The sequence below is a fragment of the Mytilus galloprovincialis genome, chromosome 14, assembly GCF_965363235.1.
Source record: "Mytilus galloprovincialis chromosome 14, xbMytGall1.hap1.1, whole genome shotgun sequence".
NCBI lineage: Eukaryota > Metazoa > Mollusca > Bivalvia > Mytilida > Mytilidae > Mytilus > Mytilus galloprovincialis.
This window is the reverse complement of record NC_134851.1, coordinates 39,835,529-39,851,329: the sequence shown is the minus strand read 5'-3', so window position 1 is coordinate 39,851,329 and position 15,801 is coordinate 39,835,529. Positions and strand designations below refer to the sequence as shown.

General features: G+C 32.4%; 1 long non-coding RNA gene across 1 annotated transcript; it reads right to left on the bottom strand.

Annotated features, from left to right (window-relative positions):
- Positions 1–5,388: 5,388 nt before the first annotated feature.
- On the bottom strand, positions 5,389–15,409 carry LOC143059111 (uncharacterized). The gene is made up of 4 exons (XR_012973387.1): positions 15,308–15,409; positions 14,024–14,131; positions 12,283–12,375; positions 5,389–6,368 (listed from the first exon to the last, which is right to left on the bottom strand). It is a non-coding gene; the product is annotated as an uncharacterized LOC143059111 (long non-coding RNA).
- Positions 15,410–15,801: the final 392 nt, after the last annotated feature.

The window sequence follows — 15,801 nt, the reverse complement described above, 5'->3', positions numbered from 1 at the left end:
AGTTTGTGTTAGTAGTCCGATGCACTGACCACTACACCACAGCTCTCTTTTACCTGTCTTGTGGCTCATCTATTGCCTAACTCGGTGCCAAGCCTTATTCGGCTGTTGACATTCACGGCAGAAATGACGGCAATTTGGTTACGTCGATGGAACTTATCAGTCGTTATCTGGCGAAACAGATATCTCATAATTGTCAACCAACTCGTAGTGGCGTCCATGAAATTTTCAAAGTGATGATTTCAACTTTGCATTTGAACTCTGGTTTAAAACATGTTTAAACCACCATTTTTCTTCAAATGTCCTGTACCAAGTCAGGCATATGGCATTTGGTATCGAATAATCTGTTTCTTTGTATGTTGACGTTTGTTTTTGTAGCAGTTCTGTGTTTCTGTTATATCGTTGTGTTCCTCTTATAGTTGATGCGTTTTCCTAGTTTTTGCTTTGTGACCCGGATTTATTTCAGTTACTAGTAACTCGATTGATGACTATTGAATAGCGGTATACTATAGTTGCCTTTATGCCTTTATTTCAGAGGAGTTGAGGCTCAATGAAATCGGTCTCATCCTTTAGTAGTATAGTTATATAGATATGCAGGCGTTGCTATAATGTTGTTACATAGAAATGAAAAGTTTATAATTTGGTAGTAAGGGGTGCTTTTATGGGTTGTTTTATGCTCATCTCTTTTGTCGTAAAACTTGTTCTCAACCAACCCTCATCATCGATTTCAAGATACGTGATAGAGTAAACTATATCTGTTGAGTCTTTTATTTTCAATTTCAATGGAAAATACGAGTCCAACATTGTCACAAATTTTGCACTTTTCAGTGAGATGACATCATCTATATAATGGAAAGTGAAGTTTCAAGATAATGATAGCTTCTGTTCAGTCGTCATCAGAAACTCTTGCATGAAGTCATCCTCGTATGAAAAATGAACTAGTCATTCAAACTATTCAGAAAGTTTAGTTGTAACTAGAATCGTTGCGTATTGATGGATATTTTTTCTTCAAAATTATTCTTATTTGATGAATTAATGCATGTAAACAATGAACAACGCAATTTAAGCAATCAAGTAATCAAGTTTTATAATGTGTTTACTAGTTTTTGAAATTCTTTGAAATTTCAATTTTCATCAATTTATTTTCTATTTATTTTGGTCTAAAGTTTCAATTCACATTAAATAAATAAAATGTCTTTTCACTACATCAATATTTATAATGAAGCTTCGCAACAAACAATTATAAAAGTCGAAATATGTTTATTTCAGTCTGGTAGTTACAATGCAGATTGCAATCTCTTAGTTTCACCCTCTTTATTTCAAGCAATAAGATGATTCGCGCACATATTTTTTTACTCTAAATCTTTCAGATTCTTAAGAATTTGTTTATTAAATCTTATAATGACCACATACAATGTTTAAATAGGAAGAAATGCTTAAAAACTGTTTTTTCGCAGATGGCGGTATTTTGGGCAACTGTATGCGTTGTTATGATTTGCTGTTTAATTAGAAGTAAGCATAATTTTAGGGAATTTTATGATGTCAAAAACTTCTTTGATAGTCATTACAGGGTTTTTCTTAGTTTTAATTGATAAGCATTTGCACCAGAAAGAAAAAATTGGGTTTTCACACATTTTGTTAACTTTTACTCGAATTGCAGGAAACATGTGCTCTCTGTCAAAAACACGCTTTAAATATTAAAAAATGCATTTGAATAATGACTGTTAATCTCTCTGCTAAAAGTTTAAATTGTTTGCATATGTGAATTTAGTATATAAAAGTCATATTATGCAATCAGGCTGAAATCTTAGAAAATATGCACTTATTCGTCCTTGGCCTTTGATCTTGATTTGACGGAAATTGCACCGTACGATTTTTTTACGACCGGGCAAAACAGATAGTACAGATGGGTAGCTTTCACATGATATATAATTTAGCCGTGTGTTAGGTAGGTGCATTAAAAATTTAATTTTATGGTTAAAGTCACTCACCTATTGGTTGATGATTACTTTCTGGCGCGTGCTTGATTCATAATGTTGGTAATAACTAAATGTACACATGCCGGTTTAATTCTCATTTTCAGACCAATACTATTTTTTTTATATATTTGTGTTAACTATTATAGGTTTTAGACTTGGCATATATATTTTTTTAGTTGTATCAGATAATAACAAGTTACGGAATAATCATGTAGGTATATAGTGTAATAATAACCAGCCATGCACCTAGCCCCTGGTGCCTGGTGCCTGGTGCCCGACTTCATGTAGAGATAGGAAAAATGGATGGTGCATGGGCTATTTGACCAGTCATAGGTATATAGCTAGCCACATGCACCACATACTCTTGACAACACTATAATGAGGAACATCATTTCATCGTTACGCAAATATTTTAAGTATTGATATAGTCCACAAGACCGGTGATTGTATTCATAACTGATCAAACTTCATGTCATTGCAATTGTAATTGATAGTCTTAACTTAAAAAAATTTCGATGTAAAATCAATATCATAGTGACATTAAAGAGGTAAAAACAAACACTATGAATTATAAACATATGCATTCTTATTTGTTGTTCCCATTGACTGTCTCAGTATCTAAGATACTCCTTACACTTGTACTGAGATTAAAGTTTATCTCAAATACATGTTTTAACTACAAATAATATCCCTTATACATTTTATATCTAAATCAGATTTTAACGGAGGTTAAATAAACATCAAACACAGAGAACTGCTTTCAGGCGATTGAAACAATTGCAGCTTAATTTTATTCCTTACTACCAATGAAATATATAGCATAATTGTATACTAGTACTATTTATAGTCATTAAGACAGTTGAGTTAAATTTCACAATCATTGCTTTCATCAAGCTCAAATCAATTCACAAGTTTCTATTTTACATTCTTAATTCTAAGTGTAGGTCATCAATATCACTGCAGATAATAGTGAAATATTATAAATATCAAAACCAACAAATCTCATCAACCTCCATTATTTCACAATGATTTGATTTTTTAATTTCCTCGACGATGACCACTAGTCTTCATTCGTGTGACATACAGTTAGTAATTATATTATGGTGTCCTGGTGTGCTGTCGCTAATCCATGAGAGGTGTACGTTGATATTCTGGGGTTTACTTGTTATTATCTACTATTGTATTATTTATTTATGTATTTTTCTGTCCTTAGAGTCTTCGTTCGTTTTTTTGTACTGGATTCCTGTTACATGATGTTGTCATTTTAGTGGTATTTTTAACATTGCCACTAGAGCAAGAGGTTTTGTTATCCATAAAACAAGGTCCAACCCATCATTTTGTATTTAAAATCTCCTCTACCAAGTGCAGAATTTGACAGTTGTTATCAAATATTCCGTTTCTTAGTACGTTTGCGTTTGTTTTTGTTGCAGTTCAGTGTTGCTGTTATTCCGTTGTTTTAGTTGATGTATTTTCCTCGGGTTTGATTTCTGACCCAAATCTGTTTTCGCTTCATCGATTTATAACAGCGGTAGTCTAGTGTAGAATATTATTCCATATATTTATAAATATAAGAGATTTGTCACCGTGGTAAAGCCTGAAGCTTTAAAAATAAACAATCCGAACAATACCCGGAGCACATACGTTTTCAAATTTGGTACGTGATGTTTGATTAAAACTATTTTAAAAGTCAAAGCTCTAAGCTTTTTGACATTAATAAATAGATGAATGCAATATATTAGAATGTGAGCTGTGTTATAAACGTTTTTATGGTATGACAGCCTCAGTAGGACATTATAAGGTATGGAGCTGGCATGTCAGTAAATGCTACTAGTCTTCTGTCAAATTATGTTTTATTTTCATTTTTGCTTAGTTTAATTTGTTATCCATTCTGACATCGAACTCGGATTTCCTTTAAAATGAGTTTTACGGTGCGTATGGCTGTGTGTTTGTTATTCGCTACATGAGCTAGAGGTATAGGAAAGGATTGAGAGCTCACAAAACATGTTTAACCCCCACCACCCTGCATTTTGCGCCTGTCCCAAGTAAGGAGCCTCTGTCCGTTGTTATTCTTCTATGTTAAGTATGATGTCCATTTTCACTTAACTAGTACACATTTTTTTCAAGAGCCGGCTGAAGTCCACTTCCGGGTTCGGAATATCTTGCTGTGTTGAAGAACCATAGGTGTCATTCGGTTGTTTTTTACTCTCTTGTTAGGTTGTTGTCTTTTTGACACATTCCCTTTTTCCATTCTCAATTTTCTGTTTAGGAAAACGCGAGTTAAAAGTCAGATATAAAATATAAAAACAAAGAGATGTGATATGATTGCTAATAAGGCAACTATTCACCGGAGTTCAAATATGAAGTGTATGTAACTAATCATCTGTAACCATAAGTCTTTTAATAATGACAAAACCCCATACTGTAAAAACGTCTATAAAAGGCCCGACATAAAAAGTGTGAAACAACCCAAACAAAAAAACTAACAGCTTAATTATACATAACAAAACAATTTACACAAAGGCAATCATTAGTCGAGACTTGAACAAGCGAAAACCACTAAATCACCGACTTTCGACTTGGGACAGGCACATACAGAATGTTGCAGGGTTAAACATACATGTGAGCGCTCAACCCTTTCCTAAGCGGGGGACAGTGGTATAACAGTACAATACAAGAACAAACTGCAAAAATTAGTTGCTATTAGATTAAATCAAAAGACCGGTATGACACGAACGCAAAAATTATAACAAGACAATAGACACAAAGCACCGAAATGACAGTATTTACAATTACTGGAAGTTTGTTCAAAGCTTATAACAACTCATACTGAAATAAAAGGTGTTCTCCAAGACTAAAGTATCAATCCTTACACGACGGATTTATTAAAAAAAGGAGAACAAAAAACCCAGCCTGACCATTATATACAATGAACGTTTTTGAAAAGTGGTGGTCCGAAGGTCTTCCCCATTCTAATTTAGCTATAGAAATAATAGTAAGGTTCCGAAGATTTGTTCAAGGAACACTAGAGAAAAATGACTTTGAGAATTTTCCGATATTTTTTTGGACTTTTTTTTGTCACCCGACATTCCGTTATACATGTTATCCTAATTAGAAGTTTGAAAAAAATGTTAATGATATCGATATTATCACAGTTGACTCATTATTATTGATTGTCATATTGTAACTGGAAAGGAAATTTTACATTGTGTTTGGAATTTGAATTCGTGGCTGAACCCAATCACGAAAACCACAAAAATTAGAACCCTACGAATAAAAATGACTTTCACAATAATTAACATTTCTCGATACATCTAGTACTGATAAACACAATTCATTCACACTGTCTTCAAACTAACATCAACGTGTCAGTGAGGAAAATAATCATTTAACCCTGCAATCATGATTAATACGATTAATGTACATGACATTTATTTTTTTAAATAATTATATATTACGACACACAATTTTAAGAAAGATTTGTTGTCCCTTTGTCCTTCATCAGATTCAATTTCTTTTTCATCAGATTCAAATTCACGCAGTAATCTTTCAGCATTGTCACGATTACTTTGCGTCGTTTCAATTTTATAAAGTATTAAGAACTGATTCAGGATCTCCAGCTTTATATTTCTATCCTTTTCATTTTTCAATAGCTTAATCCAACACATTGCTTGACTCAAATTTAGTTTAAATTCCTTTTCCATAATTTCACTGAATGGTCTCGTCTCGTTGTTGTCATCTTCTGATTTTGTGGAGCCATGACAAGTCGAATTTACCTCGGACCATGTTTCCTGCTCATTGCCATCTTGTAATATGCATTTTAACGGCTGAATTACTAGGTAAGCCTGTTGTAGCCGTTTTTCACCTGACAGTTTATTTTGAATAACGCAATATCTTAATTTCAATGAGATGATTAGTTGATTGATCTGTTCTGCATCTCTCAGCCATTTATCAAATTTATCCTTATAAGATACTTCATCATATCTTAGCAGTTCATCAACTTTTGTAAAAATTATAAATGTTCTTCGCGTAAGATGTTGCCCAATTCCATTATCTTTAAATAAACTTTTTAGCGTGTCAGTATATCCGGTTGGAATTCTACCAATTCCAATTGTGAGTCCAAATACGACTTTCCGGCACTCTAAATCGATTAAAGAATTGTAGATATCCACAAATTCATTTAAGCTTTCAAAACTTTGTATATCTCTAACATTTACATGTAAATCGCCGAAGACGGAGTTCACCTCCTGATGTAATTCCGGACCGAAATTTTGCAGTTCGGCTTTAAAATCTCGTTTACCAATAAGTGTATTGCTGGTTTCACTTTTACCACTACCAGGGAATCCAATAAGCACCAACACGGCACTTTTACAATCAGCGTTACTTTCATCGTGGCTATAAAGAAAAACAACTACAACTATAATTATTTCATGATATATCAAATCTTTCACAAAATTTGTCTTCTAGCTCCAGATAAAAAAATGTTAATGTGCGTAATATATGAAACTAGAAATACCAACATATCTGATGCCTCTTCTTAAGAATATTTAGATCGTATCTTAATTTCTCTGATATGAATCTGTAACAACTTTTGCGAAAGTGGATCTATGATGAAACTGATCACAAGATTATCAAGAATATTAGGAATATCAAGAGTATCTAGCAATTTTAAAACAAACTGTGAAAGAATGGCTCTTCCCTCTCTTAGATCGAGTACATTGACAGAGGCCTTCCGATAGGATTCGACCTCTCTGATTCTAAAATAATAGACAAACATGGTTTCTTCGTCATTCTAATATATAAATATATAAAAAGGAAAACAGGAATTACCAAATGTATTTGGCATAGGGAAAGACCACTGTAACAATCAATCAAATTGATTCCTTCGCAAAAATAGGCATACACAAATAGATAAACATCACATTTCTGACTTGGTACCGGAACGAAATTTTGTGGGACCTGATGAGCTTTAAGGATGTTTTAAGGTAGGGTAAGGTAAAAATTAAGAAATTAAGAAATTAAAATTGATACTATAAGCTGGTAGAGCATCAATTAAGGATAAAGATAAGCCAAAAGTATTGATAGGTCATGGACCTCCTTTTAAAGATATTTGAGATTTAAAATATGGCGGGAAAAGGCTGACTCGGAATTTTACCTTATTTTGGCATTGGTAATATTTGGGTCTCAAAACAAAATAAAAAAAATCAAGAATCATTTTATCTTAATATTAAAAGGCAAAAAAGAAGCCTGAAAAAACGTGTGTTTTCATTTGACACTTAGTCTTGAAGCATATTGATAACGCCAACGACCCCTTGCTTAGTTGCAGAAGACAGCAACATCAGTTCTTGAATTATGCATACGCCTTGTAAATGCGACAGTAAAACCCATGTTTGAAATAGTTTAAACTTCAAATACAATACCGTTATCACCTCGTTTGTATACTTGAGGCCTTCTGTTTACTGATCGTACTAAAATATAGTAGTATATTCTATAAACTCTTATTTTTACTATGTTGTTAACATTGTCAGAAGACGGTTTTAACAGCATTTCACAAGGACGTGATTAATGATGTTTTTACTTGCATTTCTGTAAAGGTAGTGAATGAATATCAAAATTGAAAACGATACAGAGAAGATCACTCGGAAAAAAGTTTGAACTTAATAAAGTGTTGAGGTTTAACACTGTTCTGCAAATTATATGACACAAGTATCTTGAAATCATAAATTGCAGTTATAAATCACAACAAACCAATGAAAGTTTGAAATAGAATATATATGTGTCAGACTCAGATCGACATCCGGTCTCTAATTGACGTCGTTTTTTTAAATCGACGTAAGAATCTGACGTCACATTATCAAATCGACCTACAATATTTTATACATTTCTCGACGTCCAATGTTACGTCATGTATTGCTAAAACGACGTATGTTTGATTAATGAACTTACACTTATACATGTACATGTTTTGTAGGGTTCAAGATTATTACAACTAAATTTTCAAACATTTATAATACATACTTTTCATATAGATTTTTTTAAACCTGAAGTAGGTAACATAAAATTGAGAATAAACATGCATATTAATATTTATCTTGATGAAAAAGTAAGTCCAATCGACCTACATTGTAGTATATTGTTTCCTATTCCTATTAATAAATGAGATGCATGCAAGTGTAAATCAATGAGAAAAACAACTCAACGACAAAGAAAACCAATAGACATCCAGAGGGCATTAGTCTATCTTCAACAATACAAAAAAATACAAAGAAGTTATGCAAATGGTTGTGAAAGTATTACGATTCGGTCTTTGTTTACACCTGCATTTAAGCATATACTCAAGAAATTGACATTATGTTTTTATGTTGTGCTGTTACACCACTGTTCTAGGTTAGCGGAGGGTTACGTGCCTATACACATGTTTAACCCCGCCACATTCTTAATTTGCCTGTTGTACAATGGGTTACATTGTATGTTGTACAGTGGGTTACATTGTAAGTTGGTCAGACACGCGAATCAATGAATGTGTTTGTAGATAGATGTTTTTGTGTTCTGTTAAATTGTTCCTTTAAAAATTGTTACACGATGATGACTGCTGTACCCATATTTTGACTATTTTATTTATTATGTCTGTTTAGTTCACGAATCATTGTAAATATAACGGAATTTAACATGTTTAATGAGACTGTCATCAAAGTGAGAGGGTTAGCGTTAAAAAACCAGGTTTAATCCACCATTTTCAACATTTGAAAATGCCTGTACCACGTCAGGAATATGACAGTTCTTGTCCATTCGTTTTTTATGTGTTTTGTTATTTGATTTTGCCATGTGATTATGGACTTTCCGATTAGATTTTACTCTAAGTTCAGTATTTTTGTGATCTTACTTTTTATGTCTGTCATATTTGTTTTCTCAATAGTTTCGTTATAAATAAGACCGCTAGTTTTCTAATTTTAAATGTTTATATTATTCCTGTCGTGGTCTTTTATAGCCGACTTTACGGAAGTTTTTTTTTATCATTGTTTTAAGCTGTACAGTTGCCTATAATAAGGCTATAATTGCTTACATTCACTTTACTTGAACTCTGGTGGATAGTATTAGTTGTATCATTGGTAATCATATCACATCTTCTTAATTTTAATTGATAATCAACCTTTTTACATACCAGTAGGTAAAAAATAAAAAAAAAAATAGATAAATAGATTTTATGTGTCACAAATAATATGTTTTAAAGTCTTAAGGTTTCTGCTGATATCGGTTCAGTTCAATTTTGTATCGTGTGTTCAAAACGGACGTCGATTAGATATGACAGGCATAACATTGGCCGTCGATTTGAGGATATTTTATTGTGACGTCAGATTTGGACATCGATTTGAGGAGCGGACGTCGATAAGAGACCGGACGTCAATCTGAGTCTTACACATGTACTCGACTCTACTATTTTTTATTGAACCAGTTTGAATTGGTCTGAATTTTAATAGATTTTACTCGACAAAGATTGACGTCCAATCTCTTATCGACGTCCGCTCCTTGAGTATATGTTTAAAACTGCAGGTGTAAACAAAGACCAAATCGTAATACTTTCACAACCATTTGCCTTACCTCTTTATATTTTGTGTATTGTTAAATATGTTACACTTTCCTTCAAATCTTGTATAAATCAAGCTACAAAAATGAGTATATGTTTAACTGCAGGTGTAAACAAAGACCGAATCGTAATACTTTCACAACCATTTGCCTTACTTCTTTATTTTTTGTGTATTGGTAAATATGTTACACTTTCCCTCAAATCATGTAAAGATTAAGCTACAAAAATATGTTTTTGTCATGCATACGATTTCACCTTGAGAGATGCACACGTCTGATGAAGCTAATTTGTTTAGCGAAATATTGCGTATTTCTATTTAAAATCTAAAAGATCTTTTTAATGTATTAACTTAGCGTGTTTAAGTTAGTCTTAGACATTTATGTATATATATATATATATATATATTTATAGATATATAAGTACGTCTGAGTCAGTGACAACTCTACAACAGATTTATCCATCGGATCACCAGCAATGATAGTGATACATGGCTGTGTACATTATGTATATACATGTATATATAAGAAAATTGTTAAAAGATAATAACGGTTTCAATTCATCAGTTTTACTATTACTTTCACTGCTTTCACAGATCTTCAGGTAATGTGACTTGTATATAAAACAATTGATTGACGTTAACAATTAATAGCATGACGTTAACAAATACAAGAGAGACTACTAATGTCAGTTTAAGTTTTTAAAATTAGATTATTAAAAACAAATTCACTTACAACCAATAAAAATATCAAGGACAATTTAACCCACGAGGAGAAAACAGCTTTACAAAATTTAAAATCAGATAAATCAATAATTATAAAAGAAGCGGATAAAGGTAATGCAGTTGTAATCATGGACCGTGAGTATAACAGAGATGATATTTTAAATATGTTATAAGATAAAATGACTTATGAGGTGACAGATAAAAAATTTGACAGACAAACAAGTTCAATGATTAAAAAATTATTAAAGAAGAAGGATTCAAAGAAACATAAGACGGAACTGTATGAAGAAGAGATAGATTAAATTTGCGTAGACAATAAATGGGAGCTTTTGCCCCTCTTATATTTAGAATTATGCGTAAAGTGATATTACTCATGAACTATACATATTAAGGAACTAGTGTCTTTTGATTTGAGATCCTTAGTCTATGACCTTAAAATTGAGGTCAAGATCAAAGGTTAATTGGACGTTCTATATTTTTACCCTTGTTCCAAATACATATTTAGACATCATTAATAAACTCATCATAGATACCAGGACTAAATTTTATATATACGCCAGACGCGCGTTTCGTCTACAAAAGACTCATCAGTGACGCTCGAATCCAAAAAAGTTAAAAAAAAAAAAAAAGCCAAATAAAGTGCGAAGTTGAAGAGCATTGAGATCCAAAATTCCTAAAAGTGTTGCCAAATACAGCTAAGGTAATCTATGCCTGAGGTAGAAAAGCCTTAGTATTTAAAAAAAATCAGAATTTTGTAAACGGTTAATTTATAGATATAACAATATCAATGATAATTCATGTCAGCACAAAAAGTGCTGACCACTGGGCTTGTGATACCCTCGGGGAAATAAATCTCCACCAGCAGTGGCATCGACCCAGTGGTTGTAAAAAAACTCATCATAGATACCAGGACAAAACTTGATATATATACGCCAGACACGCGTTTCGTTTACAAAAGACTCATCAGTGACGCTCGAATCCAAAAAAGTTTTAAAAAAAAGTCCTAGGAACTGACATATCAACTGAATTTTTAATATTTTCACATCAAAATATGTTGTAAGTGGTGGAAAGACCATCAATAGTTCTCTGAACAATTGTTTTTTATACGCTCGTCAAAATTTTGACGGGACGTATTATGGTATACAAATGTCCTGCGTCCGTCCGTCCGTCCGTCCGTCCGTCCGTCCGTCTGTCCGTCCGTCTGCCCGTCCGTCTGCCCGTCCGTCCGTCTGTCCGTCCGTCTGCCCGTCCGTCTGTCTGTCCGTCTGTCCGTCCGTGTGTACGTCTTTCGGTTTGGTCTTGTTCTCTCACGGGTACAATTCTTGCAAGATTTTTATAAAACTTATACTATAGATTAATATCAGGAATATCTCGGAAAGGCATACTTAAAAACGTTCGGGGTTGAAGTCTTGTAACGTTTAACCCCCAAAAAAACACACAAAAAAAAAAGTTTCTTGAAGTCATGCATTTTTAAGATCTACCACAAAAGTATTTCGTCAAGTACTTTTAGTAAAAATGTGTTATTCTAACATCTTTTGGTGCTGTAAATTTTAAATGATAATATATTGACCTATAGCCTAAATATATGAAATAAATAGAATCTGAAGCGATATGGTGTATCGAATAAATTTTTTATACGTTTACAAGACAAAATCGTCAACTCGAATACGTCTGATCATAATTAGTTGTACTCGACGTCCTTCCCCGTTTCGATGCAATTATTGCCCATTTGGGGTATTGTTACCAAACAAAACATCTCCGGTGGCAGAGATGCAAATTGATGCATTAAAAATATAAATCAAGGCATAGTCATAAAAAAAAATTGAAAGCCCATAGGAACAGATGTAACTAATTCAAATGAACTAATGTTGCCTTGTTTATCTTTTTTGAACAAAGAGCTATAATTGTTTTGTTTGATTTCGACTGGGTTTCAGCCTTTAAACTGTTAAGGAAAAAGATTCACAACTTAACTTTTTGAAGAAGTCAAAGTTTATTCGTCTTACCTTTCTAGAAGTTTTCGTTCTCGTATCAGATTAGTTTTTGATACATCCATTTCCTTGGTCAGTCTAGCAACTGATGTTTCGTGCTGTTTCTTTCTGTACATAAACGATATCAAAACACAGAATATTTATATGTGTTGCATAGAATGTCACAATATTGAATCAACCACTCACTCATATAAGAAGGCAAAACGTTTTTACAGTTTTGTCTTAACAATGATTTAAAGGCCATACTTTTATCTCCGGTTACAATATTCATCATTGGATTTAAAATCGTTGTATGTATAATATGTATATGGTTATTTGTAACTTTCAGTTTATAAGAATAAAGTATTTGACACTTTTTCATTCGGTAATATATTAAACAATCAAATAAATACCATCAACACTGTCAATTTCCTTAATTCAAGAAAATGTACTGTTAGAACTGCAGTTTTATAAAAAAAAAAAAAAGTCAAATGTATATATAAGCTTGTGCCTGAAAAATGAATTGTCGATTGAATTGAGGACTTATATATACGTAATCTTTTGTCCGACAATTCAAAAGTTTTTAATGAATTATTCTTCCGTATATATTAACTGTACTATAAATGAAAAAAAAATGAGCATAAAATGGTCAAACTGATATAACTTTGGAATGTTACCATTATAGAAACATAATTTCTGTCTTAATTTATGAGCCTGTAACTAAGTAGTGGCTAGGTCTTAGGCCATAAAGGTTTCACTTTTAAATACAGCAGTTTCTCAAATCACGCCTCTTTTTGGAGAGATATATCATATTTATAAATATTTTTTTTAAGTACTAGTACTGTTCCCAGATATGATCTCTATGTTTCATCTCAAAAAGACATCGAAGCTCGGTGGTTTTCCCCACGCACTCCGGCTTCCTTTACCAATACAAATTAGCCATGAAATAGCTCAAAAGGTGTGCTTAAAAGTGGCGTTAAATTACACAAAAAAGAAAATCAAATAAAAAATTTAACTTTGGAATGTTACCATTATAAAAACATGATTTCTGTCCTAATGTAGGAGCCTGTAACTGAGTGGTTGTTAGGTATCAAATTTGTCTTTTGTTCATTGCTTTGTACATGTATCAATCCGTTATTTCTTGTTAGACACGGTTCACTTTTTCATTTGGGACACCTCATAGCTGACTACAGGGTATGAGTTTTGATCATTGTTGAAGGGCTACAGTAACCTATATTTTTATAATTCTTTTTCAGTATGTCTCTTGTGGAGAATTGTCTGGTTGGCAATCCAACCACTCCTTCATATTTTTACAGAAGCTATAAACAAGATAAATGTGTTACTTTTTGTATACGAAGGTGTCATGATAAAAGACGTATGAATTCAAAAGAACTGTTGCATTTAAATTTTTTAGCAGACAGTATTGTATGATGGATAGTTTTGATACTTTTCCGGGGAATATTTAATGCAAGTTTAGTTTCAACTGACATTTTTTCGACCACTTACTATCCTTTAATGACTATGGTGCACTTATCACCATGAAGTGCTTCTTTGTTAACACATTTACTGAAATTATGATGTAATTCACCTTTTATGTAGAAAGCTTATAACATTTTATATTTATCAGACAGTCAGTTCGACTAGGACAATAAATGCAAAAAAATTTCACATTTTTTCTGTGATAATCTACTTTTCTGTATATTCAGTTAGCACACGTGAAAAACGTTTTTTTACAGGTTATACCCATTCCATCCAGTCTCATGAATGTATGACTTACAATGCGACTTCTCTGGTGTATTTTTCTTTTATATCTGTTTTCAGCTTGTTTATCTCGTCCAAAAGTTCAATTTCTTTTTTCTCCTTAAGTTGTAATTCTCGATATAATCTAAACATGTTAAATGAAATAAAATTATTTAACATTTTACAGCGATATAATACTATTACTTTAACTATTAATCCCTTATTTTATTTATTGATTAGTTCAGTGTATGACGGGTATTAATATGTCTTTTGATTGAACTAAGCCATTCCAAATGATATTTTACAGTATGTCTTTCTATGATTTCAGATAAGGGTGAGGTTTGGTACCATTAAAACGTTTGAACCCGCTGCAATTTATGCACCTGTCCTAAGTCAAGAATCTGATTTCAGTAGTTTGTTGATGTGGTTGTTAGTGTTTCTTGTTTCTAGTCTTTTATGTAGATCATACGATTGGTTTTCCCGTTTGAATGGTTTTACATTAGTAATTTTTTGGGGCCTTAAAAGTTTATAGCTTGCTGTTCGGTGTGAGCCAAGGTTCCGTGTTGAGGACAGTACTTTGACCTATAATGGTTTACTTAAATTGTGACATGGATAGAGAGTTGTCTCATTGGCACTCATACCACATCTTCTTATACCTTAAAACATATATAGACGAAAAGAACGTTTAAAATAAGACAAAACTCCATGATCATTTAATAAAGAGGAAATCTAATAAAACAGACAAAATATTACGTAAGACCGTCTAAACCACAGGCTTTTGTTATTTATTGATGTGAACGAAATAAATTCGACTAAAACAACACTAAAATCAAATTTTTGGGATAAAAAATCCTTAGTATTTCGAAATAAAAAAAAAAGTTTTGCAAACAGTTAATTTATAATTATGGCGATTTCAATGATAAATTATGTCAATACAGAAAAACTGATTACTCTGCTGGTGAAACCGGCCTCGTGGGAAAACCACACTGAGCAGTAAATGGAGGAAAGTATTTAAGGCATCATATGAAAACCAAGACAAATATATATCGACAGTTGCATTGTCACAAAACCATTTTTTACAATCGGAAACTCTATAGGAATGAAGTTATTGGTTATGTCCGCGCCAGTATAAAAATATTTGTGTTGTTATTATATTTGTACTCTGCTATTCATTTTCAGAATTGTGGGAACCAACTTTGTTCCTCTTCTTGCCGACATACTAGTACTCGTTAATTCATTTGTGGTAGACCTTATATTTTAGTATATCTTTCTGTCATTAAAAATTAACAATTGTTTTAGAGATCATGTTAGTAGAACTTACTTTGATAGGTTATCTACCTGTTCTTGTTTTATTTTCAGTTTTTCTTTTAGTACATTCATCTCATCTGTAAGTCTGACATCTGTTGTTTCTTTCTCTTTCTGTCTATCATAAACGATACAAATACACACATTATGTATCCATGTTGCTTACCTTGAATGAATTACACATGTAAGATAACCGGTTTCCCCATTGTTAAATTTGATGTATATCTGTTTGTGCTTCTTTGTTACATATTTTTGTATTTATAGTGATTAAGATTATAACAAAAGGTTGACTGCTGTACCCCTATGTTTGACATTTTTACCTATTGTGTCTGTTTGTTTTGTTCACGCATCGATGTCAATATAATGGAATTTGATGCGACTTTTATGGTAGTGAGAGGGGTAGCTAGCTATGAAACCAAGTTCAATACACCATTTTGTAAGAAAATGCCTGTATCGAGTCAGGAATATGACAGTTGTCATCCATCGTTTGTTATGCTTTAGCTTTTTATT